We start from the raw sequence: 24645 nt of genomic DNA on the forward strand, positions 1-24645 counted from the left end.
CTGTGAGCAGAAAATCCAAAAAATCCCCACCCGAACACCAGAGGAAGGTTAGTTTTTTCTCCACATTATTCACAGAAATGGTCAAAAGCCTTTGATGCTCGTTGAACTTCAGTGGTAGAATTCCTGCGTGCTGCACATGTTTGATTCTCAGCTGATGGTAATGATCCTCTTAACAACATCCAAATGTTAGAAACTCAGTGCTGCCTGCAGCATAAAACACAGCTGCTCTACATGAAAAGTGACACAACTGTGGTCACCTCCTGTCTGTAGTCAGACTCATCACTGTGCTGGATGAGGCTGATGAAAAGAAAGACCTCCTTCAAGCCGGATTTGAACCAGCGACCTAAGGATTTCAGCTGTAAGCCTCTACAGTCCTCCGCTCTACCAACTGAGCTATCGAAGGGAGCTGCTAGTGTGCAGCGGATTCAGTAACAGCTGAGTTTTCTTTAGTCCAACAACTGCTGTCCATTTCTACCACAGGGAGCCACAGGCTTTAGATATGACAGTATGACTTATATGACAGTAACCTGCAGAGTGAGGCCGAGGTTGTGAGTTCTAGCCTCACCTGGAGCAGCTGATAGAGCTTTTGGAAGAAAGTTGGTATCTTGTTGAAGCAAAAAAAAAAAAAAAGATTCTGTAATGCCACCATGACATCAAAGACTCCTCCCATTTTTTCTCATGGCCTCCACCACAGAGTGCACATTCACCTCACTTTGGTCTGTCCATGTTGCAGCCTGCTGTTCTTGGTGGAATTATCCTAAACGTCAGACTATCTTGAACTATCTCCAAAAGTCATCATGTCTCTGTGGTGCAATCGGTCAGCGCGTTCAGCTGTTAACCGAAAGGATGGTGGTTCGAGCCCACCCAGGGATGGTCTTTGTTTAATTCACTGGTATTATAGTTCACACATGGAAGAACGGAGGATTTTTAAGTTGATGCTCAGTTATCTCCATCTAGTGGGCAGATGGTAGAAGTTGATTCCTGAAAAGAGGAAGTGACTTTTCCTCAGATCAAACTGTTGAAGGAGAACGAGCAGCTTCTTCCTCACTGACTCACTTAACCTCTGTCTCCTGGGTTTGGATTTAGGTCTGGGTCTGGGTCTGGGTCTAAGACCAGGTGGGCCTGCTCAGAGTCTCTGTGTTGGATGTGAGCTGCTGAAATCTCTGAACACCATGACACAGATAATATCAGTCTGTAATGAATGTTTCACTGATGCAGATTTTTACAGAACAACATCAACAACTAATAACTCCACAATGAGACTGTGTGACGTCACTGGAGATCAAAGGCATTTCCTGCCTTTCATTGATCTCCAACATGACACAGATGTATACACACTATCTCACGTTCGCTTCAAATGGATGAGCGCAGACACACAGAAATCACTCTGGACTGATGATGTCACAGTACTCACAGAATGAAACTCTTCCTTTGAAGTTGCTTTGAAGAATTTCCAAAATCACATGTGATTCAGATGTAAACACAAAGGCTGCCCCACTGTCACCATTCAGAACAGCTGAGAGGTTTATTGATACAAATACATGCTAAGCCAGCAGCCGATGCTGGCGTGCTGAATTTTCCAAAAAGTTTAAGCTGCTATTTGTTCTGTTTACTTTTATAATAAGCCTTAGAAGCATCCAAGCAGTCTAGTTAGCTCAGCTGGTTAGAGCGTGGTGCTAATAACACCAAGGTGCAGAGTCGTTGAAGTAGTTTAGGAGTTTGTAACAGTATCCTTTTCACTGACAACACCACAGTCACAAGTTGAACCCATGTAGCAGCCACCTGGGTGAAAACAGAAGCTGGTGTTTGCTGATGATGACTCAGGGCGTTTCTTTAAATGCTAAGGTTAAGGTAACAATTGTGACTTTCAAACTAATTCAGATGTTCTTAACCCCCACACCCTAAAAACTGATAAAACTTGTGATTGTGATTGACTTGTCTTATCCACTGGAATTATAGTGGACATGTGGAACACCAAGATTTGATCTGGAGAAGGTGTATGACCGGGTTCACAGGGATGTTCTGGAGTATGGAGCCATCCCATCACTATATGACAATAAGCTTCCCTTTCCCCGAGACAACTACAAGGTGTAACAGATGTACAGCTGTGGTGAGGACGGGTTACAGGTCTGTAGCTGGAGGATTTTGGCACCATCGACTGCAGGATGTTCCAAAGGGAGACATGAAGACTCTGCAGTTACCTGATTGGTCAGAGAGTTTTAATGGAACTCCTGCAGAAGAAGTTACATGAGTTTATCTCAACAACCTTAAAATAGGCACTGCTGGGATTTGAACCCAGGATCTCCTGTTTACTAGACAGGCGCTTTGACCAACTAAGCCACAGCACCACTCTGATATACAGAAATGTACAGAGGATCTTAAAATATTCCAACATAAGTAGCTGACCATTATGACTCTTACAAGACAGGTGCTTTGACCAGCTAAGCCACAGCAGCACTGCAACATTCATCTATATACAGAGGATCTGGTAATGGAAGTGTAATGTGTATACAGTTGAGGTTGATGGTAAAGTGGTTTGTGAACCTGTTTGACTGCAGATGTGCATTTTCATTTGGACCCCCAAACAGGACACAACCTCAGTATCATGACAAGTCATGCTGCTGAACAATTAATGCTACAAGGATTCATTTCAGCTTCACTTTAACAGATTGGATTCATACATTTATGTGACACACAGTCAGGTCATGTCCTCTTTCTGTAGCTTTTCTTTAACCTCCACTGCAGAAAGGTGTGTTTGGGACAAAGTTGTTTTGGTCTACTTTTGACCGTCCGACCAAAATTCCTTTGACATGTTGAAATATTGCCACTCCGTCCGTAGAAAATGTTGGTTTGTTTGGCACCTTGACATTTCCTAAATAGCTTTTTATCTCTCATTAATTAAAAAAGACAGTCTTCTAAAGGATAAACCACAGGTACTAAAATCCAGGAATGAACCAGGGACTCTACCAACTGAGCTGTTTCAGCACAGCACACAGTGGACTTGATATTTTCTACTTATTGTGACATACTTTGCTATAAAGTTCTAACAATATTTGTCACTCTGTGATGCTGTTTTCTATGTATTCCATGAATGTTTTCAGATTTTATCTTTCATAACAGACTCTGGCTGGCAGAAATGAGATCCACAGGTCACAGTGAGGTCACGGGGATGCTCTGGTACCAAAGAGAGCTCATAAAAATATCACTTGAGCAGAAAACAGGAACCAAAGGAATGTCAAAATAAAAAAATCTGCATCAGTGAAACATTCATTCATACGTGAGGACATCAAGTATATTGTGACACCCATGAATATGTGCTCACACTATACAGTTTAATTGTTTCAGTTTTGATGTGTTTAATGTGACAGCAGAGCCTTTTTTCAGTTAATTTTGGATATTTGAAGTCAATTCCTGGTTTTCGCAACAAGGGGGCATCACCTCTGTAGTCAGTCGGTTTGATGAGGCTGCTATTCAACTCTCACCATCAGTGCAACACATTGCCTGTTGCCTGTCTCATCATTTTTCCGTTCTTTGGAGAACAAATTTAATCTGTCTACAAACCTGAAGCCAGGGTCTGTTCCATGAACACGACATGCTGATGTTCACACAGTTGTGCTGTCCTTTTCCTCGACTTTGGTTTCACCAGAACCATGAAATATTGTTTGAGAGTTTGTGAGGTTGGATGCTGCACGCTGACTGGTTGTGTGTCCAGGATGCTTCAAGGACATCTTTCTGGCACTCTCTCCTCCTAACGTTTGGACGCAGCTTTGAGGAGACACAAAATGTGAGACACGTGGCATTAGTGCAGTGAAGCTAGCAGATGTATGTGGTGGTGTAGCCGAGCAGTCCAAGGTGCTGGACTCTCCAGTGGCCACCGTCACTTTGAGTCACCGAAGTGGAAAAGATCCTTCTTGACGACAGTGTTGTGGTTTGCCTACATCTGAGCTAAAGATACAAATAAAATAATCTAAATCGGCTTTTATTTTGAAATGCTTGTGTGTTGCGACAGCTCCTGTTCTTTCTGTAGCTCAAAGCGTTAAGGAGTTCAAACACAGCAAAAGATATTAAATGATAAAAATAAAGATTTGAAGAAGGAATGAAAATAAAAGTGATGAACTGTGGATGGCAGCCTGCTGTTGAACTGACTGAACAACAATGCAGAAACCTTTAACTTGTTTCTCCGTCTTGTACAGCACACAGTGGAAATGACTTCTCATTATTGCTTCCATGGCCTGGAAGTGGAACTTCATGAGACTGACACACTGCCAATATGATGGCAATGCAGAGTAGAGCGTATCATATCTCCACTTGTCACATGGAAGTAATTCAAATTCAAACAACCATCTGTCTGTCAGGGTGGCCGAGTGGTCTAAGGCAGAAAGCATTTTGCAAAATTTGTGATCCAAACTCTTCCAAAGTGGATGAAAAATCTGTATAAAATGTGAATTACACTTTTTCACAATAAAGGGGTTCGGACTGAAAACACTAAAGCCTGTGGCTCCCTGTGGTAGGAATGGACAGCAGTTGTTGGACTGAAGATAACTCAGCTGTTACTGAATCATCTGTAGCTCAGTCAGTGGAGCATCAGAAAGGAGCAGCTGTTCTACTCCGAGTCTCTCCCAGATGTCTGAGCGCCTCAGAAACCTGTCTAACGTAGCTGAGTTAGATGTAACTAAGTGAAGTTTCCAAGAAGGACTCTGCTCATCATGTCTATTGAATGTTGTTGAAGAACACATGCAAACAGAGAAAAGACAAGTGTAGAGTTCTTACCTGATCTCTGGGGAATATTTGCTACAGGTGCTGCAGGATGTGGGTCAAGGTGCTGGGTTGATGTTCCAGTATCAAGGGAGACATTGTTGATGGTGCAAAACCATACGGTGGATGTGTGGGCAGAACTGACCCTCAGTCAGCTTGGGTGGTTTGGTGGTAGAATTCACACCTACCAAATGGGAGGCCTGGGCTCAATTCCCAGCCAATGCAAAGGAACTAATTGCCAACATCCAACATAGTTAAAAGTTGTGAAGGATTTTTTTTTTTTTTTAAGGATGTTCTGGTTTCTTGTTGTGAATGGAGATGAAGACGCACATAGAACTCCCATCACATCGGAATTTGACGCCAGGGGAAACATTTGGGGTCATCAGATTTTTACAGAACAGCATCAACAACTAACATGCATACGTCACACTCTCACATTCACTTCAAATGCATGTGTACCTTGCTGCAGTATCTGGACAAGAGAAAAAGAAAAAAAATATTCTCCTTCGAGCCAGATTTGAGCCAGCAACCGAAAGATTTTTAACAACCAGCCTCTACAGTCCTTCGTTCTACCAACTGAGCTATCTCAAGGTTGTCACAGTTTCGCAAGTCTGTGTGACTCTGTGGCGCAATGGTAGCGCGTCTGACTCCAGATCAGAAGGTTGCGTGTTCAACTCACGTCAGGGTCAGATCATCTGTTTGCACCTTTTGGTAAACCCTCACATACTCTGTGGTGCAACAAGAAGTGTTTTTCTGATGATCCATTTCATTTCTTCACATCACAGACAATTTTAGAATTCCAGGAGGACTATTGGACTATCATTCACAAGACATTAGAGAACTTCATTCTCTGTTTGTTTTTCCACAGAGGAAGTGAAGTCACACACCACATGATGTTTTTCTTTCCTGCTCCTCGTTAATATAGTGGACAGTATCTCTGCCTGTCACACAGAAGACTTCAAACCTTCAAACTACTGATGCACCGATATGAAAATTTTCCCCGATACCGTTATCAATATCTGTTAAAAATATTTTCCCTGACCGGGAATCGAACCCGGGCCGCGACGGTGAGAGCGCCGAATCCTAGCCACTAGACCATCAGGGAGTGTGCGGACACTAAATGTTGTAGTGTGTGAGATTTTTGATGACTGAGAAGTTCTCCCCCTCAGAACATTTTAATTTTGTGTGTAGCAGAAGGAAATTTGGTGACCACTTTTCACAGGTAACAAAAATTGTTAAGAATCATAACTCTGCATATACATGTACTTCCGAGTGGTGCTGTGGCTTAGCTGGTCAAAGCACCTGTCTTGTAAACAGGAGATCCTGGGTTCAAATCCCAGCAGTGCCTTGCGCCTAATGTTAGATGTTATAGATATAACAGACATCAACATGTAGAAATGTTGCTCTGCCATCCTTGGAAAATGGAAACAACCTGCATTTGTCCACGCTACACGTGTGAAGAAATGCAAATTTTGAGCCTCTGTGCCATCTAATCAGGCAGTCTTTGCGTATTGTGGACTCACTTTTATGGGCAAATATGTACCGACGAGGATGGGATTCCAACTCACGCGTGCAGAGCACAATGGATTAGCAGTCCATCGCCTTAACCACTCGACCACCTCGTCCTGTTAATGTTTACCTGAACATGTGGTCTGAAGACGGTCTGGTCTTTAGCCTGAGCAGTGTTTCTGCTTTGAGTGGCCTTTTTTTTTGATGACTGTCTACCACTGATCTACATCTTCTTTGGACCTTTACCGAACCACAGAGGCTCTGAGCTGCTGCAGCAGGTGAAAAGAGAAACCATCTGATTCGAATCTGCGCGGGGAAACCCCAAAGGATTTCTAGTCCATCGCCTTAACCACTCGGCCACAACAGCCATGCACAGCAAAGCTCCTGTGACTCAACATTTTCCAGCCTGGATAGTTTTCTACTCAAAGGACAGGGCACCTTCTTGTTGTGAGGAAGCACAGCTTTCAACCTTTGTGGAAGTGACACACAATTGTGAGGAGCACAAGCGTTGACTGACACAGACGTGGTTTTAGAAAAAAAACTGCAGAGAAACTGGCAGCACTGATGCTTCACTGCTTAAAGTGTCTGTCTTATAAACAGGACATCCTGCATTCAAACCCCAGCAGTGCTTCGCTCTCAGTGGAGTTTGCAGAGCATTTGCAGTGAACTTTTGCACTGCTTTTGCCATGGCAGACGATCTGTGATGTCAGATGATCTATGATGTCAGAAGGTCTGTGATGTCAGAAGGTCTGTGATGTCAGATGATTAAAAAGTTATTTATACTGAATTGAACCCTTAATTCTGATTCATTTGACTTTGTCTGTTGTTTCTGCATCGTTGTTCAGTCAGACCAACAGCAGGCTGCCATCCACAGTTCATCACTTTGATTTTCATTCCTTCTTCAAATCTTTATTTTTATCATTTGATATGTTTTGCTGGGTTTCAACTTTTAGCTACAGAACAAGAACAAGAACAAGAGCAGTCGCACCGCTAATAAAACCAGATTTAGATTATTTTATTTGTATGTCGGTCCCCATTTCAGTAACTCAAAGTGATGGTAGCCACTGGTGGAACACTATATTCATAAGAGCTTTAGATTTAAATAAACACTTCAAGATTATACTGCAGAGTGCAAAGCTTGGCAGTGGTGGGATTCGAACCCACGCCTCTGAAGAGACTGGAGCCTAAATTCAGCGCCTTGGACCGCTCGGCCACACTACCACATGAGTATGGCAGAAAGATGTCCTTGAAACGTCCTGGACACGCAAACAATCAGCGTGTAGCATCCAACCTCTCAAACTCTCAAGTCCAGCTTCTTTGTCTCTTGGTGTATAGTGATGGGATGGTTCTATATTCCCACAGAACATCCCTGGGAACCCGGACACACACCTTCTCCAAATCAAATCTTCCATGTGTCGGCTAAAGTTCCAGTGAATAAGACAAAGCACTTCCCTGGGTGGGCTTGAACCACCATCCTTTCAGTGAACAGCTGCTTCAGTGAACACGCTGACCGATTAACCCAAAGAGACATGTTGTTGCAGCGTGCAACCACCCCAGATGGGACTTGAACCCACAAGTCAGTATTAGGTTCAAGTCCCATCTGGGGTGGTGTTAGAATAAATGTACATAAAGTGATTATCACAGTACTGCTCAACTTTTACTGACCCTGCAAGAACGCAGAAACTTGTGTTTTTACTAGCAGGAGCAGAGGTCATACCTCCGAAGAAGCAACGACCTTCGAAGAAGATTTATGAAGAAAGGGAGGATGTCGAAGCGAGATTACTTCGTTCATAAACTAACCCTCAATGTGTTTGAGTTTCTTGTGACTTATAACTTGAATATAAATCATTCACTACTTGCAGCTGTGTATTCTCACTTTTAGAGCTGCAAGATTTTGTAACTAGGGACCACCCTAAGGAAATAAAAAGGGGGAGAACAGAAGAGATACTCCAGAGCGGGTAGAGAGTGTCACTGAGCACATCTCTGTCTGTTCTCCTTGCAAGTAAAATGAGCGCTGTTGTCCTTTGTCTTTCTTCCCTGTGTGTTTAATAATGTTCTAGGTGGTTTAAACCTGACAGGTGGTTTGCAGCAGAGTGGTGTTGCGTGGTTATGGGCCCATAACCTAGAGGTTGATGAACAAAACCAATCCTCTGCTAAGCTAGCTGTTCGCGATCTATGGTTGGTTATATTTGAAAATTGTGTCATTACAACCGTAACAATGCTCCACCAATCAAATCAGATTTATTTGTATAGCACCAAATCATAACAAAGTTACATCAATCATCTTTACATAAAGAGCAGGTCTAGACAAAACTCCGGTGGAGGCCATCTGCCTCCACCGGTTGGGTTGAGAGAGAGAGAGAGAGAGAGCTGACACTGTGCTATCAAAGCTAGCATTAACTTTTCTGTTTCCTCACCAGAGACTGGCAGCTGGACACACGGGTCAGGATGGCTCAGTGGTCTGAGGTAACAGACTCAAAATCTTTCCTGCACAAATGGGCCTTGAAATGGACATGAAAGACTCATGGTTTCATTATTTCATAGATCAGCGTCACCTATCACTGCTGTGGAGTCTATAATGTGAACCACTAGAGGGAAGAAGCTGCATCGCCTGAACAGGGACTTGAACCCTGGACCCTCAGATTAAAAGTCTGATGCTCTACCGACTGAGCTACTCAGGCTTCTGACGGGTACGGGATTCAGATGAAATTAAATTAATTATTTCAGCTTGACTTGCCCAAACGGCCCTGTCCCAGCTAGGGGTTGCAATCGGTCAGCGTGTTCGGCTGTTAACCGAAAGGATGGTGGTTCGAGCCCACCCAGGGACGATCTTTGTTTAATTCACTGGTATTATAGTTGACACATGGAAGAACGGAGGGTTTTTAAGTTGATGCTCAGTTATCTCCATCTAGTGGACAGATGGTAGAAGTTGATTCCTGAAAAGAGGAAGTGACTTTTCCTCAGATCAAACTGTTGAAGGAGAACGAGCAGCTTCTTCCTCACTGACTCACTCAACCTCTGTCTCCTGGGTTTGGATTTAGGTCTGGGTCTGGGTCTGGGTCTAAGACCAGGTGGGCCTGCTCAGAGTCTCTGTGTTGGATGTGAGCTGCTGAAATCTCTGAACACCAGGACACAGATAATATCAGTCTGATGTGTCATCTGTAATCCAGATGTTGTCAGCAACAAACAGATGTTCCTGACAGAAGCTGTGCTGATTCACTTCAACCAACACATGAGCCTCTTTCTCAGGAGCACACACAGAAAAAATAAGATTTTCTATTCCAACATTATACGTGATGTCCTCGTGTATAAATGAATGTTTCACTGATGCAGATTTTTACAGAACAACATCAACAACTAATAACTCCACAACGAGACTGTGTGACGTCACTGGAGATCAAAGGCATTTCCTGTCTTTCATTGATCTCCAACATGACACAGATGCATAAGTCACACTATCTCACGTTTTCTTCAAATGGATGAGCGCAGACACACAGAAATCACTCTGGACTGATGCTGTCACAATACTCACAGAATTAAACTTTTCCTTTGAAGCTGCTTTGAAGAATTTCCAAAATCACAGGTGATTCAGATGTAAACACAAAGGCTGCCCCACTGTCACCATTCAGAGCAGCTGAGAAGATTATTGATACAAATACATGCTAAGCCAGCAGCCTACCTCCCTACCAGCCTAACTCCTAGCCAGCATGTGCTAACTAATTCAGATGTTCTTAACCCCCACACCCTAAAAACTGATAGAACTTGTCATTGACTTCTGAAATCACCAACACTATCCCAACTAATAGCACTTACTGCTCTCAGAACACAAGTCTGTGCTTCAGTTCGGGAAATGTTGACGAAAAATTCACTCACTCAGCTGATCTGAAGAAATCTATCAAAACTGGTTTTAATACCATCCAGGACAACCGCAAAGAGAAGCACTTGTACAAAAGGAAGTCGTCTGTGTTTCATAATTGCAATGATCAGTCTTGTATTCTAAGAAGATGTTGTTGTGTTTGTCAGTCAGCACTGCCCCAACAAGTAGCACTTACTGAATTCAGCAGTCAAGTCAGTGCTCAAGTTAAGGTAACATTTGTGACTTTCAAACTACTTCCTTATCCCCCACCCCCCATATCACTGATAATATCTGCTGTACTGGTGATTGAAGAAAGGAAGGAATGGCATTCCTACGCAGATTCCACAGAGATGGGATTCGAGTTTATACGCTGCAGCTCAGCTAGCTATGAGCAGAGTGGCGCAGCGGAAGCGTGCTGGGCCCATAACCCAGAGGTCGATGGATCGAAACCATCCTCTGCTAATGGTGTTTTAGCAACAGCTAGCTGTTCACTATCCAAAGTTTGTTATATGTGAAGATGACATCATTACAATAGTAACTGAAAGGCATCAAAGGCATTTCCTGTCTTTCATTGATCTCCAAAGCTACACAGATGCATACGTCACATTCTTGTTCATGTTTGCTTCAAATGGTTGAGCGCATGCGCACAAAGACGCACAGAAGTGTCCCTGGACTGATCCTTGTAACTTTGTGTTATTGTTGTATCTGGTAAGTTAAGGACCATAAACTTTCTATAAAAGTGTATTAGCAGGTTAAAAAGTACTGAGACTTCCACCTGCAGTCTATCTAATGATCACCAGGGGGCGGCTCCACTCTGTGACACAATTATCAATGTGATCAGCTGTTTACTGAAAGGCTGTGAAGCCCACCAGAGACCTGCTGTGTTTAGTTCACTTGTTGCTGTGTGTAGTTGGAACAGCAGGCTGCAACATCATGTCTCTGTGGGGCGATTGGTCAGCGCGTTTGGCTGTTAACTGAAAGGATGGTGGTTTGAGCTCACCCAGGGACGTGCTTTGTCTTATCCACTGGAATTATAGTGGACATGTGGAACCCCAAGATTTGATCTGGAGAAGGTGTATGACCGGGTTCACAGGGATGTTCTGGAGTATGGAGCCATCCCATCACTATATGACAATAAGCTTCCCTTTCCCCGAGACAACTACAGGGTGTAACAGATGTACAGCTGTGGTGAGGACGGGTTACAGGTCTGTAGCTGGAGGATTTTGGCACCATCGGCCTGAGATCTACAGGATTTCAGGATTTCTGGAAGGAAAACAAACATGAAAAACACAAAGTTAAATTGTAGACACACAGTTGAACTGCAATGGCCGGGAATCAAACCCAGGTCAACTGCTTGGAAGGCAGCTATGCAAACCAAGCAAAGCTCCATATAGCAGATACCAGGTCCATCCACAGCTACTGATCAGCTGAAAGCTAAAAAACTGAGCAGAGTGCTGTGGACTTGAGTGAAACAGTGAAAGGATTTCCCCAACAAGCCTTTTGATCGTAGCTGTAGAATGTCATAAAGATGTTCTGTGGCTTAGCTGCTCACAGGGCTGCTCACCAAACAGAAAATCACCGCACCTCCACTGATGTGATTCAGTTTTCAATTCCTCTGATTCCTCAATCAACTGTTAGTCGAAACTGTGGCACCTTTGGCATTTCCTACAAGCTTTTTATCTCTCATTTCGGCATGCATGGTATAAAAGGTATTCATGTGGGAGACCTAGAATCCATCATGTGTTAAACTGAGAACTCAGTCGTCACACTCAACTGATGTTGAATGCAGGATCCAAAGGAATGGAGGCAACTGGCAGTGGTGGGATTCAAACCCACACCTCCGAAGAGAGTGGAGCCTTAATCAGGCACCTTGGACACTTCAGAATGGGAATGACACCCATATTAGTACAAATAAGTACTTCCTGTGCTTGTTTAGCAATGCTGGGGATTGCACCAAAGGACTCGTACATGGAAAGCACACATTCTAGCACTGAGCTACATTCCCTGCATGGTGTGGCAGATGAGACGATTGGATATCCTTCTTCCTGCTCTCAAAATAAAAGTCAAAATAATTTTAATAAGAGTTTGGTCTAGACCTGCTCTATATGTACTTGATGTAACTTCATAATGATGTTTTGACGTGAGTTTAAAAAAAGAGGCCAAAACATTAGGAGTTTGCCTTTAAGTGGACTTCAATGGCTGCTGTTTTGTCATCACATGTACACTTGTGTTCACTTTGGTAATTTGGTAGGATGACTACACAGGATAAATTGGTCCAAGCTGAGTGGATAGTTGAGAGATCAGGGTGTTGCACAAGATAAGTACTTCATGTGCTTCATTATCAACGCTGAAGATGACGGGGATTGAACGCAGGGCCTCATACATGCAAAGCATGCACTCTACCACTGAGCTACATCCCCTGCATGGTGCACAATGCCCGCTGGAAACTAATCACTAAACTGTTACAAAGGCAATGATCTATCTGCAGTCTTTGCTCTGATCATTGTAACTTTGTGTTATTGTTGTATCTGATAAGTTAGGCTGCACTTCTAATGACCACCAGGGGGCAGTTCCACTGGTTGGAAAAAGACTTCAGGCTGCATTGAAGTATAACAACAACAACACCAAGTTCAGAGATGCTGGGCCAGTATGGGGATTGAACCCATGACCTTGGCGTTATTAGCACCACGGTCTAAACAGCTGAGCTAACCAGCCTGTGTGAAAGCATTTTTTTGGCTTATTTTTACAAATCTTTAACCAGCTAACAGCATTGGATGTGAAATCATTCAGCCTGTTACCGGCTCAAGTCCACAGCACTGTCCTCAGCTGTTTTTGTTGGATAGTATCTGGTTTGGTTTAATCTCTTCCACAAAACGTCAGGATGTTCCAAAGGGAGAAATGAAGACTCTGCAGTTACCTGATTGGTCAGAGAGTTTTAATGGAACTCCTGCAGAAGAAGTTACATGAGTTTATCTCAACAACCTTAAAACAGGTGCTGCTGGGATTTGAACCCTGGATCTCCTGTTTACTAGACAGGCGCTTTGACCAACTAAGCCACAGCACCACTCAGATGTACAGAAATGTACAGAGGATCTTAAAATATTCCAACATAAGTAGCTGACCATCATGACTCTTACAAGACAGGTGCTTTGACCAGCTAAGCCACAGCAGCACTGCAACATTCATCTATATGCAGAGGATCTGGTGATGGAAGTGTAATGTGTATACTACAGTTGAGGTTGTTGTTGTGGTTTGTTTTAATGTAGGACTCTGCATCTACCTGAACCTGTTTGACTGCAGATGTGCATTTTCATTTGGACCCCAGGAAGAGTAGCTGCTGCCTCAGTGACAGCTAACGGGGATCCTAACAAGTGATAAACAATAAACAGACATTTCCAATCTACCCTAACCCTTTCATCAAATGTTCCTAAACTTCTATTAAAGGCAGCATTATTGCAGCAGTCAGCACTCTATGGTGGAGGTCATGAGAAAAAAGTGGGAGGAGTCTTTGATCTCGTTGATGTCATTAGAACCAGTGTGCCGTTTTTGAGTGAGGTATGTTCTGTTCATTTATGTTTATGCGCTCTATCACTGAGCTACATCCCCTGCATGGTATGCTGGATTTGATGGCTCTGATGGAATAAACTGTTTCTACAGAAGCTGCATGAATGTGACAGCTGCAGCACGCTGAATAGACATGGTGAGCAGAGTCCTCATTGGAAACTTAAGTTTGTTGCCTTGCAGTCGTCAGGAGAGCTAACCCTTATGATATGGAGCTGTGTGAGGTTGGCTGGTTGTGTTATTTGTAGTATCTTGTAAAGTGAAGCAACAGTAACTTTGTGGCTCATGCTGTGCTGTGAAGAAGGGAAATTGGTGTTTTAGCTGTTGCAGGAGCTCAGAAGCTAATAATCTTCTCAGCTGTTCTGAATGGTGACAGTGAGGCAGCCTTTGTGTTTACATCTGAATCACGTGATTTTGGAAATTCTTTGAAGCAGCTTCAAAGGAAGAGTTTCATTCTGTGAGTGCTGTGACATCATCAGGTGACATCATCAGGTGACGTATCAAAGGCAGCAGCTCTTCAGACTCACATCACAATAAGTTTTGTGTCTTATTTGGCTCCATTTGGTGGAAGCTGTGAATCGCAGGATTCAGGGGGAATACATCCATACATACATCTTCACTGAAATAATGACACCTGTGAGAAAGCTCAAAGCTGTGTCCAAAGGTTTGGAGGGGTGAATGGCAGAAAGATGTCTTTGAAGCCATTTGGACACACAACCAGTCAGTGTGCAGCATTCAACCTCACAATATTTCATGTGGTTGTGGTTGAAAGACGAGGCAGAACATTGGAAATGTAACTTTGGGTCTAAAAAAAAACTGCTTAGCGCCCAACGTGGGGCTCGAACCCACGACCCTGAGATTAAGAGTCTCATGCTCTACCGACTGAGCTAGCCGGGCTGCTTAAAAAGCAAAACATCCTCCAAAAAAATCGCCAAAAATCATTTCAAAATAAAAGCCGGTTTAGATTATTTTATTTGTATCTTTAGCTCAGATGTAGCAAAGCGCAACAATGCTGTCAATAAGGATCTTTCCCATTTGGGTTACTTGAAGTGATGGTGGCCACTGACGCAACACTCCGTTTATAACAGTTTTACATTTAATGAAATACTTCACTGCAAAAATGACACACATATGACATTATGGGAAATCTCAAAACTGTGTACAAATGTTTGGAGGAGAAAATGGAAGAAAGATGTGTTTGACAGCCTTTTGGACACACAACCAGTCAGCGTGACGCATCCAACCTCACAATATTTCATGGTGTGGTTGAAAGAGGAGAGAGAACATTGGAAATGTTGGTTAAAAAAAACAGAGCTTGAACCTCACTCAGGTATCACCTCCGATGCCGAAACCCGGGATTGAACCAGGGACCTTTAGATCTTCAGTCTAATGCTCTCCCAACTGAGCTATTTCGGCTGGCAGAGCCCACTAATGCAGGATGTTCTGTTCACCATCCACTTCTCCAAAGTCCCACAGTGAAGGCTTCAAATGCACATCTCTCAAAGTGTTATCATGCCAAGAGAAAGAACTGACTGATTCTGACAATGAAACTGTGGCCCAGTGACCACGTGGCCTAATGGACAAGGCGTCTGACTTCGGATCAGAAGACTGAGGGTTCGAGTCCCTTCGTGGTTGGAAAATTATGTATTACAAGTTATACCATATTTAATGGTTTTGGTGAAACCAGAACCATTAAATATGGAAACCAAAAAAGGGGCAGTGCAACTGTCGTAACATTCAACGTGTTGTGGCAGTGATCAGCAAGTTGATCAATGTAGAATGTAGTTTGTTATTTGCATCACTGCCTCAGCAGAGGTGGGTTTTGTGCCCAGCACTCTTCCACTGCTCCACTGCTGCTTCACACTCTGCTGTAAACCGATTCCAACCAACCACACTCCCTGATGGTCTAGCGGCTAGGATTGGCTGAGGTGGTGTGAGTTTATTGAAGTTCCAGGTCACGGTGAGCCTACCGACACAGAGTGGGTCCGGTAACAGAGATTGACTGACACTGGCCGACCGACAGACTGACCGACAGAGACCGACAGAGACTCACAGGGACTCACAGAGACTCACCCAATGTAGGGCCAGCTAACAGATATACCCTGTCCCCGGGTGTGGTCACAGACAGTTCATGCATGGATCGTATAGTGGGATGTGTATTACCGATTACCACAGGAGGGTGAACTCAGTAGGGGGCAGGGATGGTTCCCAGACAAGGCCACAGACAAAGGAACAAAAGGACAAAGGAATGACACTCAGGTAGACACTGATCAGCAGGGGAGCGAAGACAGGAGGAAATATCATTCGGTTGGGTTTGCCCCAGACGTGTAATGGCAAGTCCCTTTTCAAAGGAGACTTCCACCTGCAGTCTACTGGCTACACTGGTTGGAAAATCAAGTCAAAGTGTGTTGAAGTCTATGGGGTTTCATACAGACAGAGTAAAAGGTATCACGTTCTGAGATGCTGCATGTGGTTAGTATGGGGATTGAACCCATGACCTTGGCGTTACCAGCACCACACTCTAACCATTGCAGTTAGCTGTATATGAGTGTGTGTGTGTCTATTCAGTGTGTATCACCTGCCTGGCACCAGGATCCACCGTGGAAGAAGGCCAATAACTTTGTCTGTTTCAGGTTTTCTTGGATGTGTCTGCTGTTCAGCAGTGCTTCTGCTTTTCCAGCAACAAAAGCAGGTAAAGACTTTGAGTTTCACTTTATTGGTCCAGGTCTTCAGTTTCAGGATAGCCAAACTGGTCTTGGTGCTTCATGAGTTGATGCTCCTCCTGATCCTCCTCTCCTCTGTCCAGATTACAAGTATCCCTACACTGGTTCCTGGAGCTCCAGCGGTGGTGCTGGATCACCAAACCTTCCTACTGGAGGTTCACGTGCTCCCCTGATGCCGCAGGTTGGAGCACCAGTGCAACAGCCCAGCGCTCCATCCAGACCTCTGATGCCTCAGGGTGGAAGCTACGTCAGCCCGGTCCACCATGGACAGAACACTCCAGGATCTCCTGGGCAGCCTCAGCCTGGTTCTGGACTTGGTGGTGATGTGGGTTCCCCCTCTGGGCTCTCTGGTCCTCTACTCCAACCATCTGGTTTTGTGGTTGGTTCTGGATCACCTTCTTGGGACGTTCAGCCTGCAGGTGAAGCCCGTGTCCAGTTCCCTGACCCCAGCACCTGGCTGCCTTCTCGTTCATTCCCAGACTTTGGCGTCTGGGGCTCCAGCGGTGCAGCAAAGACGGGCTCCAGTGAGACGTCCCCTCTGCTGCCGCCAACCTTCATCATCCAGCAGAGGAGCGGCTACCTGCGAGCACGAGAGGGCCGGACCCACATGAACTACTCCCCAGAGTACCCTCTGCCCCTCTCTAAGGAACCAGAAGAGCCAACCCAGCTTCCCCCAAAGACCGGGTCCAAAGGAGGTCTACAGAGCTCCAAGCAAGAATCCAGGACCCCTTAAATAAAGAACCTGATCCAGTCTGTTCAATTAAAAATAACAGAATATTTGCTTGTTGGCTCTTTTGGTTTTGTTTCTCAGCTGGTTCCTCAGACGTTGACTTAAACCTCCATGTGACTCTTCTGTGGTGCACTTCCTGACGGTGATGCTTCAGCTCAAAGGAAAATGGGTTCAAACCTAAAAGGAACTGGACTCACTTTACATGTGAATAATGCTGGTCTGCTAGAACTTCAACAGGTTTCTTTGAATCTGCTCCAAGTGATTGTAAATGTCTTACTGAATGACAAAAGTGGTTTGCCAGCTCATTAATGCCGCACATCTTTCTCCCCTCATGTATCGTTGGCCATTCTCCACTTAAGATGTTCTATCTTTGGTCAACGTTGCTGGTCTGTGTCACAGGACATCCTGCATTCAAACCCCACCAGTGCTTCGCTCTCAGTGGAGTTCCTGCTCATAACTTAAACAAACTAAAGAAAATCATCAATTCCTGTATTAAAAACTTTACCTGCAGCATCTGGAGAACAGAAACTGTGTTTTAGTGGATGGTGCTGTGTTTAGCAGAAAGACATGTGGTGATTGACCTCTTTTTACAGAAGACAGACCTCAGTAAGAACCAGGGCAGTCAGCGACTTGTGATTGTGACCTCTCGCACCCTCAGCAAGAATCATCCTAGACCAACGAGCCATTAGCAGCAAGACTTTAATGGCATTCAAAATGTTACACACCGCGTTTATGAGATGCTTTGAGTTCAACATGTTTCCCACCACATTTATCATACACTAAGACAGTAATGTTTACGGTGGCGTCATAAACATATCAGAACATTTTTAACAAACATGTTTGTTCGTCCACCTGTTTGTCTGGATCATTTTGTTTATTTTTTTTTGTCTGTATCTGTCTGTGTTGCAATAGATACAATAGTTACAACAGATACATCCTTGACCCTGAAGTCTCAGTCGGGACCCTCACAGATGCATCTATTGGCACCGGATTTCCAATCAAAAGTCAGAGCTAAACTATTCTTTCCACCTACAGCGTTCTAATTCAGCATGTGAGCCTTTGATGGAAATTCAGTCCATAAAAATGGTTGTGCAGCCTGAGTTCAATTCCCAGTCAGGGAAAATGCCTTTCTTTACTGACCCCATGACATAAATATGTTATCATGCACCTGCAGGGTATTCCAGGTAGGAGGTTCAATAAACTCTGAGTCATACAAAAGGGCTGTGATTTTGGCCTTTTCTGTGCAATGGTGGTGTAGTGGTGAGCATAGCTGCCTTCCAAGCAGTTGACCCGGGTTTGATTCCCGGCCATTGCAGTTTACCTGTGTGTCTACAATTTAACTTTGTGTTTTACGTTTGTTTTCCTTCCTGAGATCCCAAAATCCTGTAGATCTCAGGCCGATGGTGCCAAAGTCCTCCAGCTACAGACCTGTAACCCGTCCTCACCACAGCTGTACATCTGTTACACCCTGTAGTTGTCTCGGGGAAAGGGAAGCTTATTGTCATATAGTGATGGGATGGCTCCATACTCCAGAACATCCCTGTGAACCCGGTCATACACCTTCTCCAGATCAAATCTTCCATGTGTCGACTAAAGTTCCAGTGGATAAGACAAAGCACGTCCCTGGGTGGGCTCAAACCACCATCCTTTCAGTGAACAGCCGAACACATTGATAATTGTGTCACAGAGACAGGTGAGGGACAAATTATGTGATAATTCTGTTTAAACTGCTCTAATTTGTTGCCAGATTGGGCTTCTTTTGATGAAATTGGGTTTCGCAAGATGGAAATTGGGCTGCTTTGGAATACATATGGGGCTTTTTGTTTAAATATTGTGAGCAATGTTACAGAACAAACTGTCCCCTGATGGTCAAAGCACATGGTCCAAATAAAGAAATATCTGATTGATATGAGATCCAGCCAATGATGTTAGTGATCAGAGACAGCTGGACATGGCAGGTTTCAATCTTGGTGAAGTCCCTTTGAGGAACAGAGGGAACATCATCCTGTTGTTGATGAATATTCCTGATTGGTGGTTTTTCTGTCATTTCTTGTGGTTGTCCTGCAGATTTGGTTCTCTGACTGCATTATAAATGTTGAAGTGTATAATCTATGCTCTGTGTGAGATCTTTGATGACCTGAAAGTTCTTCCCCCTCAGAAAAAGTGTGTAGTTGGAGCTAATGGCTCGTTGTTCTAGGGATCTGATTCTCACTGAGAGTGCAAGAGATCCCAGATTCAAATCCCAGACGAGCCCTTAGTGTTATATCACCAATATCATGACTCTTACCAAAGTTTATCTCCTGTACAAAGCGGTCAACCGAATTTCCATCTGCTCAACTCAGGTAAAAGTTGTAATACAGGAGTGATTATTTGTGGGTGTTTTTGAATTTTTGGATGTCAGATCTTTGTAGTCCATAAAGAAAGGATGAGCTAGCATTATTGTTTCCTCATCAGAGACTGGCAGCTGGAGACATGTCAGGATGGCCGAGTGGTCTAAGGCGCCAGACTTAAGTTACGCTACTTCCTGTGAAGCGGGGAATTCTGGTCTCTGAATAGAGGCGTGGGTTCGAACCCCACTCCTGACAACTTTTTGTGGATGAAAAATCTGCATAAAATGGGAATATGATTGCTTGACAATCAAGGGTTAGGACTGAAAACTCTGAAGCTGAGAGTGGCTCAGTGGCTGAGAGAGCCTGTGGCTCCCTGTGGTAGAAATGGACAGCAGTTGTTGGACTAAATATAACTTAGCTGTTACTGAATCATCTGTACAGGCTGAGTTTGATGTAGTGAACTTAAGTTTAACAGTATATATACAGATACAAAGAAGCTGGACTTGAGAGTTTGTGAGGTTGGATGCTACACGCTGATTGTTTGTGTGTCCAGGACGTTTCAAGAACATCTTTCTGCCATTCTCTGCTCCAAACATTTCGATGCAACTTTTAGGGGTCAGAAACATGTGGCATTATTGCAGGCAAGCTAAGACTGACATGTGGTAGTGTGGCCGAGCGGTCCAAGGTGCTGGCTTTAGGCTCCAGTCTCTTCAGAGGCGTGGGTTCGAATCCCATCACTGCCAAGCTTTGCACTTTGAGCTGACACTGTCCTATCAAAGCTAGCATTAACTTCTCTGTTTCCTCACCAGAGACTGGCAGCTGGACACATGTGTCAGGATGGCTCAGTGGTCTGAGGTAACAGACTCAAGAAAGACTCAGCAGAAAGTTTCAATTCCAACGACATCTCACATCACAAGTCTGTGCTTCAGTTCAGGTGATTGCAAATTTGTGAATTTAGCTGATCTCAAGAAACAAATAAAATATTTTGTCAAAATTCCAAACAGGACAACCCCAAAGAGAAACACTCATGCAGAAAGGAATGCCCCCAGCACATCCACACTGGTGTCCAGCCCTCTGCCTTCTACTTCCTCTTCTGTAGCTGCAGTTGATACTCAGGCTGAAGATGAAGAAATGGTAAATATCATTGTGTCCATTTGAGAACGCAGGAATATAAACATGAGTCTAACTCTTGACTCGGTTTCTTCAAGTCCTTCTTGAATGATCTCGAAATTTATTTGTTTGTATAATGAGCATATGCCTGCAGGGTTACAGGGTGTAATGGTTAGCACTCTGGACTCTGAATCCAGCGATCCGAGTTCAAAACGCGGTGGAACCTGAATCTTACCAGTGAAACACTAAAATTCCTGTTTGTCCACTCTACAGCTTCCATGTGATCTAATCAGGCAGTCATTGTGCTGCGTTCAGGTTGCAGTCTCCCCAGGAGGTGTGGGTTCATATCCCACTTCTGACAGAAGCTGCTTTTCTTTCCTCTGATGCCAAAAACCAGGGGCCTTTACATCTTCAGTCTAACGCTGTCCCATGTTAGCACAGCGGAGTTAGCTCAATGGGCAGGCTGCTGGCTTAGTATGTATTAGTATCAATAAGTCTTGTAAACAGGATATGTTGCATTCAAACCCCACCAGTGCATCACTCTCAGTGGAGTTCCTGCTCATCACTTCCTGTATTACAGCTTTTGCTTGCAGTTTCGAGACAAAGTGGTTGTTGCTGTGTTGAGCAGATGGAAATGTGGTGACCGCTTTTCACAGGAGACAAACTTTGGGAAGATATTGGCACCCCTACCCCTAGACCAACAAGCCATTAGCTGCAATGATATAAAGGTCCTGGATCTGAGGGAGCCACAGGGAGCACACAGGCTTTCGTGTTTTAAGTCCTAACTCCTTTATTATGAAACAGTCAAAGTTTCAGAGACCAGAATGCCCTTTAGTGCAGGAAGGAGTTTACCTTGAGTCTGGCGCCTTAGACCACTCGGCCATCCTGACAGACAGATGGATACTTGAATTTGAATTACTTGGTCTTCCATATGACAAGTGGAGATATGCTACGCTCTACTCTGCATTGCCATCATATTGGAGGTGGGTTTGGCTGTGCAGTCAGCATTGGTGGTTCAGTGGTAGAATTCTCGCCTCCCATGCGAGAGGCCCGGGTTCAATTCCCGGCCAATGCAATGGTCACCCCTCTCCATGAAAAGCAGCAGTCAGCACTGCCTGGATACAACAGTGGTCAGGGCTGTATGTTTATACTGACAGCTCTCCTCCATCTCACTCTTTTACTTACTCTGGGTTCCAGGCCTCGTTGGTGCAGTAGGCAGTGTGCCAGTCTCATAATCTGAAGAACGTCAGCATGTCGTGTTCATGGAACAGACCCTGGCTTCAGGTTTGTAGACAGATTAAATTTGTTCTCCAAAGAACAGAAAAATGATGAGACACGTCAGGAGTTTTTCAGCAGCACTGATTAACAGGAAAACATGGAGAATGTCATTTATTGCTTTCCTCAGTAATGTGTACTGTTCTGCTCCTGACTCAGTGATGCTGTTGAATGGTTATATGTATTATGTATTTAATGTCCTGTTGTCAGTTTATCGTCTGTTCCATCGTCTCTACCAGCACTTGACTGGATCCATCTTGATCACTGAGCTACATCAGAACAGGAAAAGGTCAGATCCTGATATAATCTTGCGAATCCACAAGTATGCCTTTCTTTGTTTGTGTACCAACAGCCTGAGCTCTGGTTCTGACTTTGTTTTGATGAACCTCATTATTTACACACAGCACATTCAGGACATTAATGTGACAGTTGCTAAAGAAACTTTGGTAAGAGTCACGATGGTCAGCCACGTATGTTGGGGGAATTTTAAGATCCAAAATGTATCCTATCCTGACAGAAGCGACTGGAACTATTTGGGCTGAACTGGATTTGAAACCTTCACTGTTGGACTTTGGAGAAGTGGGTGGTGAACATCCATCCAGTGGTGGTGTGGCCGAGCGGTCCAAGGCGCTGGATTAAGGCTCCAGTCTCTTCGGAGGTTTTAATCCCACCACTGCCAGTTCATTTCTTGTCAATGAAAAATTACAGAAGGCAGTGAAAGATAATACCAACACCAGGTGGGCTGAAAGGAGAAACATCACAGACAGTCTGTGATGTTTCACAGGAAGTGATGGTTTTCATCAGTATGTTTTAGTGATGAGCAGGAACTCCACTGAGAGTGAAGCACTGCTGGGGTAATTGGCAGTGATGGGATTCGAATTTGGATGCTGCACACCGCACCCATTCCACCATCGCATTTTTTTGCCATTTCTTAGGCTGTTCTCTAAACAAACCCAAAGTGGTACCGTGATGCATATACTGATCTTTATTTGCACGTGCACAGTGTGATTATATATAGTGAAAGTATCTCCAGGAGTAAAATGATTAAATCACGACCTCAATCTCAGTTGACAATCTCTGTATTATATCAGAGGCCCTTTGCGGTACATATACTTATCTTTATTAGCATTTGTATCTGTACACACACACACACAATCACACACACCACGTTTTCCAGCCCTCATGGTTCTTGGGGAATCCATTCATGTGGAAACCCTTCTCGGACTGATTGGAGCATCCAAACGCTGCACTCCTACATTAAAACAAACCACTTTACCATCAACCTCAGCTGCAGGATACACATTACACTTCCATCACCAGATCCTCTGTATATACATGTACTTCAGAGTGGTGCTGTGGCTTAGCTGGTCAAAGCGCCTGACTCGTAAACGGGAGATCCTGGGTTCAAATCCCAGCAGTGCCTTGAGCTGAATGTTAAATGTTATAGATATAACAGACACAGCTTTAGTTAATAATGAGAATTTGGTGGTTTAAACCTCAAATCCTAGAACACTGTCTGGTTAACATGTTTCGGTGATATTAGACTTTTATGGACCATTTTTGCAGAATCAACACCTAATAACTCCACAACGAGACTGTGTGACATCACTGGAGATCAAAGGCATTTCCTGCCTTTCATTGATGCCCCACGCGACACAGATGGATACGTCACACTCTCACTTTCGCTTCAAATGAATGAGTGCATGCAGTTTCTGTAGTGAAGTAACCATCATGACTCTTAACAAAGTTTGTCTCCTGTTAAAAAGGGTCAATCACCACATTTCAACCTGCTAAACAGCAGGGTACAACTCAGACGGACTAAAGCCAGCTGAACACCGACGAGAATGGGATTCGAACCCACGCGTGCAGAGCACAATGGATTAGCAGTCCATCACCTTAACCACTCGGCCACCTCGTCATGAACCCAAAGGTACATGTGATGACAAAAAAACAGCCATTGGGAAGAAGCTGCAGCACCTGAACAGGGACTTGAACCCTGGATCCTCAGATTAAAAGTCTGATGCTCTTCAATAAGATCTGACTTCATTTTCCAAGCTGCCCCCTCGTGGTCATTTGATACACTGCAGGTGGAAATCTCAGTACTTTTTAACCACCACAGCCGCTTTGACAGAAAGTGGATGTGGTGGTTAAAAATTACACAAAACTACTACATGGGATTTTCAGCAGCACTGATTAACAGGAAAACATTGAGAACTCTGTCTGTCATATCTATAACATTGGGGTGGTTTACAGCAGAGTGGCGCAGCGGAACTGCTGTGAGGTGTATTTTGGGGACAAATGTATTTTATATTTTGTGCTCTCCATGTATTAGTCCTTTCTATCCACAACATCTAACATTAGGAGCAAGGCACTGCTGGGATTTGAACCCAGGATCTCATTATTTACACACAGCACATTCAGGACATTAATGTGACAGTTTATTATATGCTAAAGAAAATCCTTTGTTCCATTCCATTTGTCACAGTGGACTTGGCTCGTCATGTTTTGTTGACTAACTGGTATTGGAGTTGTAAGCTCCTTATTTAATCTTAATGACCTGACAACAACTTTGAAAGCAGATACAACACATCCAGATAACCTTTGAATTAAACTTCAACAGGTTTGATTGATATATGGACCTGAAGTCAGACGTTTAGGATTACTCTACCTAGAATAGCAGGCTGCAACATGGACAGCTGAACACAGAAGACAATGAGATGTGAACCCACACACAGGATACAGTAGATTAGCAGTCCATCACCTTAAACACTCTGCCACCTCAGCATGCAGCGACCT

The 24645-nt window shown here is 44.0% G+C and overlaps 18 non-coding genes across 18 annotated transcripts; 8 read left to right on the forward strand and 10 right to left on the reverse strand.

Annotated features, from left to right (window-relative positions):
* Positions 1-315: 315 nt before the first annotated feature.
* On the reverse strand, positions 316-403 carry trnay-gua (transfer RNA tyrosine (anticodon GUA)). Its single transcript is given in 2 exon segments — positions 316-351; positions 367-403. It is a non-coding gene; the product is annotated as a tRNA-Tyr (tRNA).
* Positions 404-2274: 1871 nt separating this feature from the next.
* On the reverse strand, positions 2275-2348 carry trnat-agu (transfer RNA threonine (anticodon AGU)). The gene has a single exon. It is a non-coding gene; the product is annotated as a tRNA-Thr (tRNA).
* A 3024-nt stretch (positions 2349-5372) lies between these two features.
* trnaw-cca (transfer RNA tryptophan (anticodon CCA)) lies at positions 5373-5444 on the forward strand. Its single transcript has one exon. It is a non-coding gene; the product is annotated as a tRNA-Trp (tRNA).
* Positions 5445-5788: 344 nt separating this feature from the next.
* On the reverse strand, positions 5789-5860 carry trnae-cuc (transfer RNA glutamic acid (anticodon CUC)). The gene has a single exon. It is a non-coding gene; the product is annotated as a tRNA-Glu (tRNA).
* A 169-nt stretch (positions 5861-6029) lies between these two features.
* trnat-ugu (transfer RNA threonine (anticodon UGU)) lies at positions 6030-6103 on the forward strand. Its single transcript has one exon. It is a non-coding gene; the product is annotated as a tRNA-Thr (tRNA).
* Positions 6104-7403: 1300 nt separating this feature from the next.
* trnal-uag (transfer RNA leucine (anticodon UAG)) lies at positions 7404-7485 on the reverse strand. The gene has a single exon. It is a non-coding gene; the product is annotated as a tRNA-Leu (tRNA).
* Positions 7486-8872: 1387 nt separating this feature from the next.
* Positions 8873-8945, reverse strand: trnak-uuu (transfer RNA lysine (anticodon UUU)). Its single transcript has one exon. It is a non-coding gene; the product is annotated as a tRNA-Lys (tRNA).
* A 3816-nt stretch (positions 8946-12761) lies between these two features.
* On the reverse strand, positions 12762-12835 carry trnai-aau (transfer RNA isoleucine (anticodon AAU)). The gene has a single exon. It is a non-coding gene; the product is annotated as a tRNA-Ile (tRNA).
* A 275-nt stretch (positions 12836-13110) lies between these two features.
* On the reverse strand, positions 13111-13184 carry trnat-agu (transfer RNA threonine (anticodon AGU)). The gene has a single exon. It is a non-coding gene; the product is annotated as a tRNA-Thr (tRNA).
* A 1321-nt stretch (positions 13185-14505) lies between these two features.
* Positions 14506-14578, reverse strand: trnak-cuu (transfer RNA lysine (anticodon CUU)). The gene has a single exon. It is a non-coding gene; the product is annotated as a tRNA-Lys (tRNA).
* A 446-nt stretch (positions 14579-15024) lies between these two features.
* trnaf-gaa (transfer RNA phenylalanine (anticodon GAA)) lies at positions 15025-15097 on the reverse strand. Its single transcript has one exon. It is a non-coding gene; the product is annotated as a tRNA-Phe (tRNA).
* Positions 15098-15243: 146 nt separating this feature from the next.
* On the forward strand, positions 15244-15316 carry trnar-ucg (transfer RNA arginine (anticodon UCG)). The gene has a single exon. It is a non-coding gene; the product is annotated as a tRNA-Arg (tRNA).
* Positions 15317-18377: 3061 nt separating this feature from the next.
* On the forward strand, positions 18378-18449 carry trnag-ucc (transfer RNA glycine (anticodon UCC)). The gene has a single exon. It is a non-coding gene; the product is annotated as a tRNA-Gly (tRNA).
* A 1159-nt stretch (positions 18450-19608) lies between these two features.
* On the forward strand, positions 19609-19719 carry trnal-uaa (transfer RNA leucine (anticodon UAA)). Its single transcript has 2 exons — positions 19609-19646; positions 19674-19719. It is a non-coding gene; the product is annotated as a tRNA-Leu (tRNA).
* A 406-nt stretch (positions 19720-20125) lies between these two features.
* trnal-uag (transfer RNA leucine (anticodon UAG)) lies at positions 20126-20207 on the forward strand. Its single transcript has one exon. It is a non-coding gene; the product is annotated as a tRNA-Leu (tRNA).
* Positions 20208-21578: 1371 nt separating this feature from the next.
* trnag-ccc (transfer RNA glycine (anticodon CCC)) lies at positions 21579-21649 on the forward strand. The gene has a single exon. It is a non-coding gene; the product is annotated as a tRNA-Gly (tRNA).
* Positions 21650-23198: 1549 nt separating this feature from the next.
* On the forward strand, positions 23199-23272 carry trnat-cgu (transfer RNA threonine (anticodon CGU)). The gene has a single exon. It is a non-coding gene; the product is annotated as a tRNA-Thr (tRNA).
* A 413-nt stretch (positions 23273-23685) lies between these two features.
* trnas-gcu (transfer RNA serine (anticodon GCU)) lies at positions 23686-23767 on the reverse strand. Its single transcript has one exon. It is a non-coding gene; the product is annotated as a tRNA-Ser (tRNA).
* Positions 23768-24645: the final 878 nt, after the last annotated feature.

The sequence above is a fragment of the Echeneis naucrates genome, chromosome 2 (assembly GCF_900963305.1).
Source record: "Echeneis naucrates chromosome 2, fEcheNa1.1, whole genome shotgun sequence".
Classification (NCBI taxonomy): domain Eukaryota; kingdom Metazoa; phylum Chordata; class Actinopteri; order Carangiformes; family Echeneidae; genus Echeneis; species Echeneis naucrates.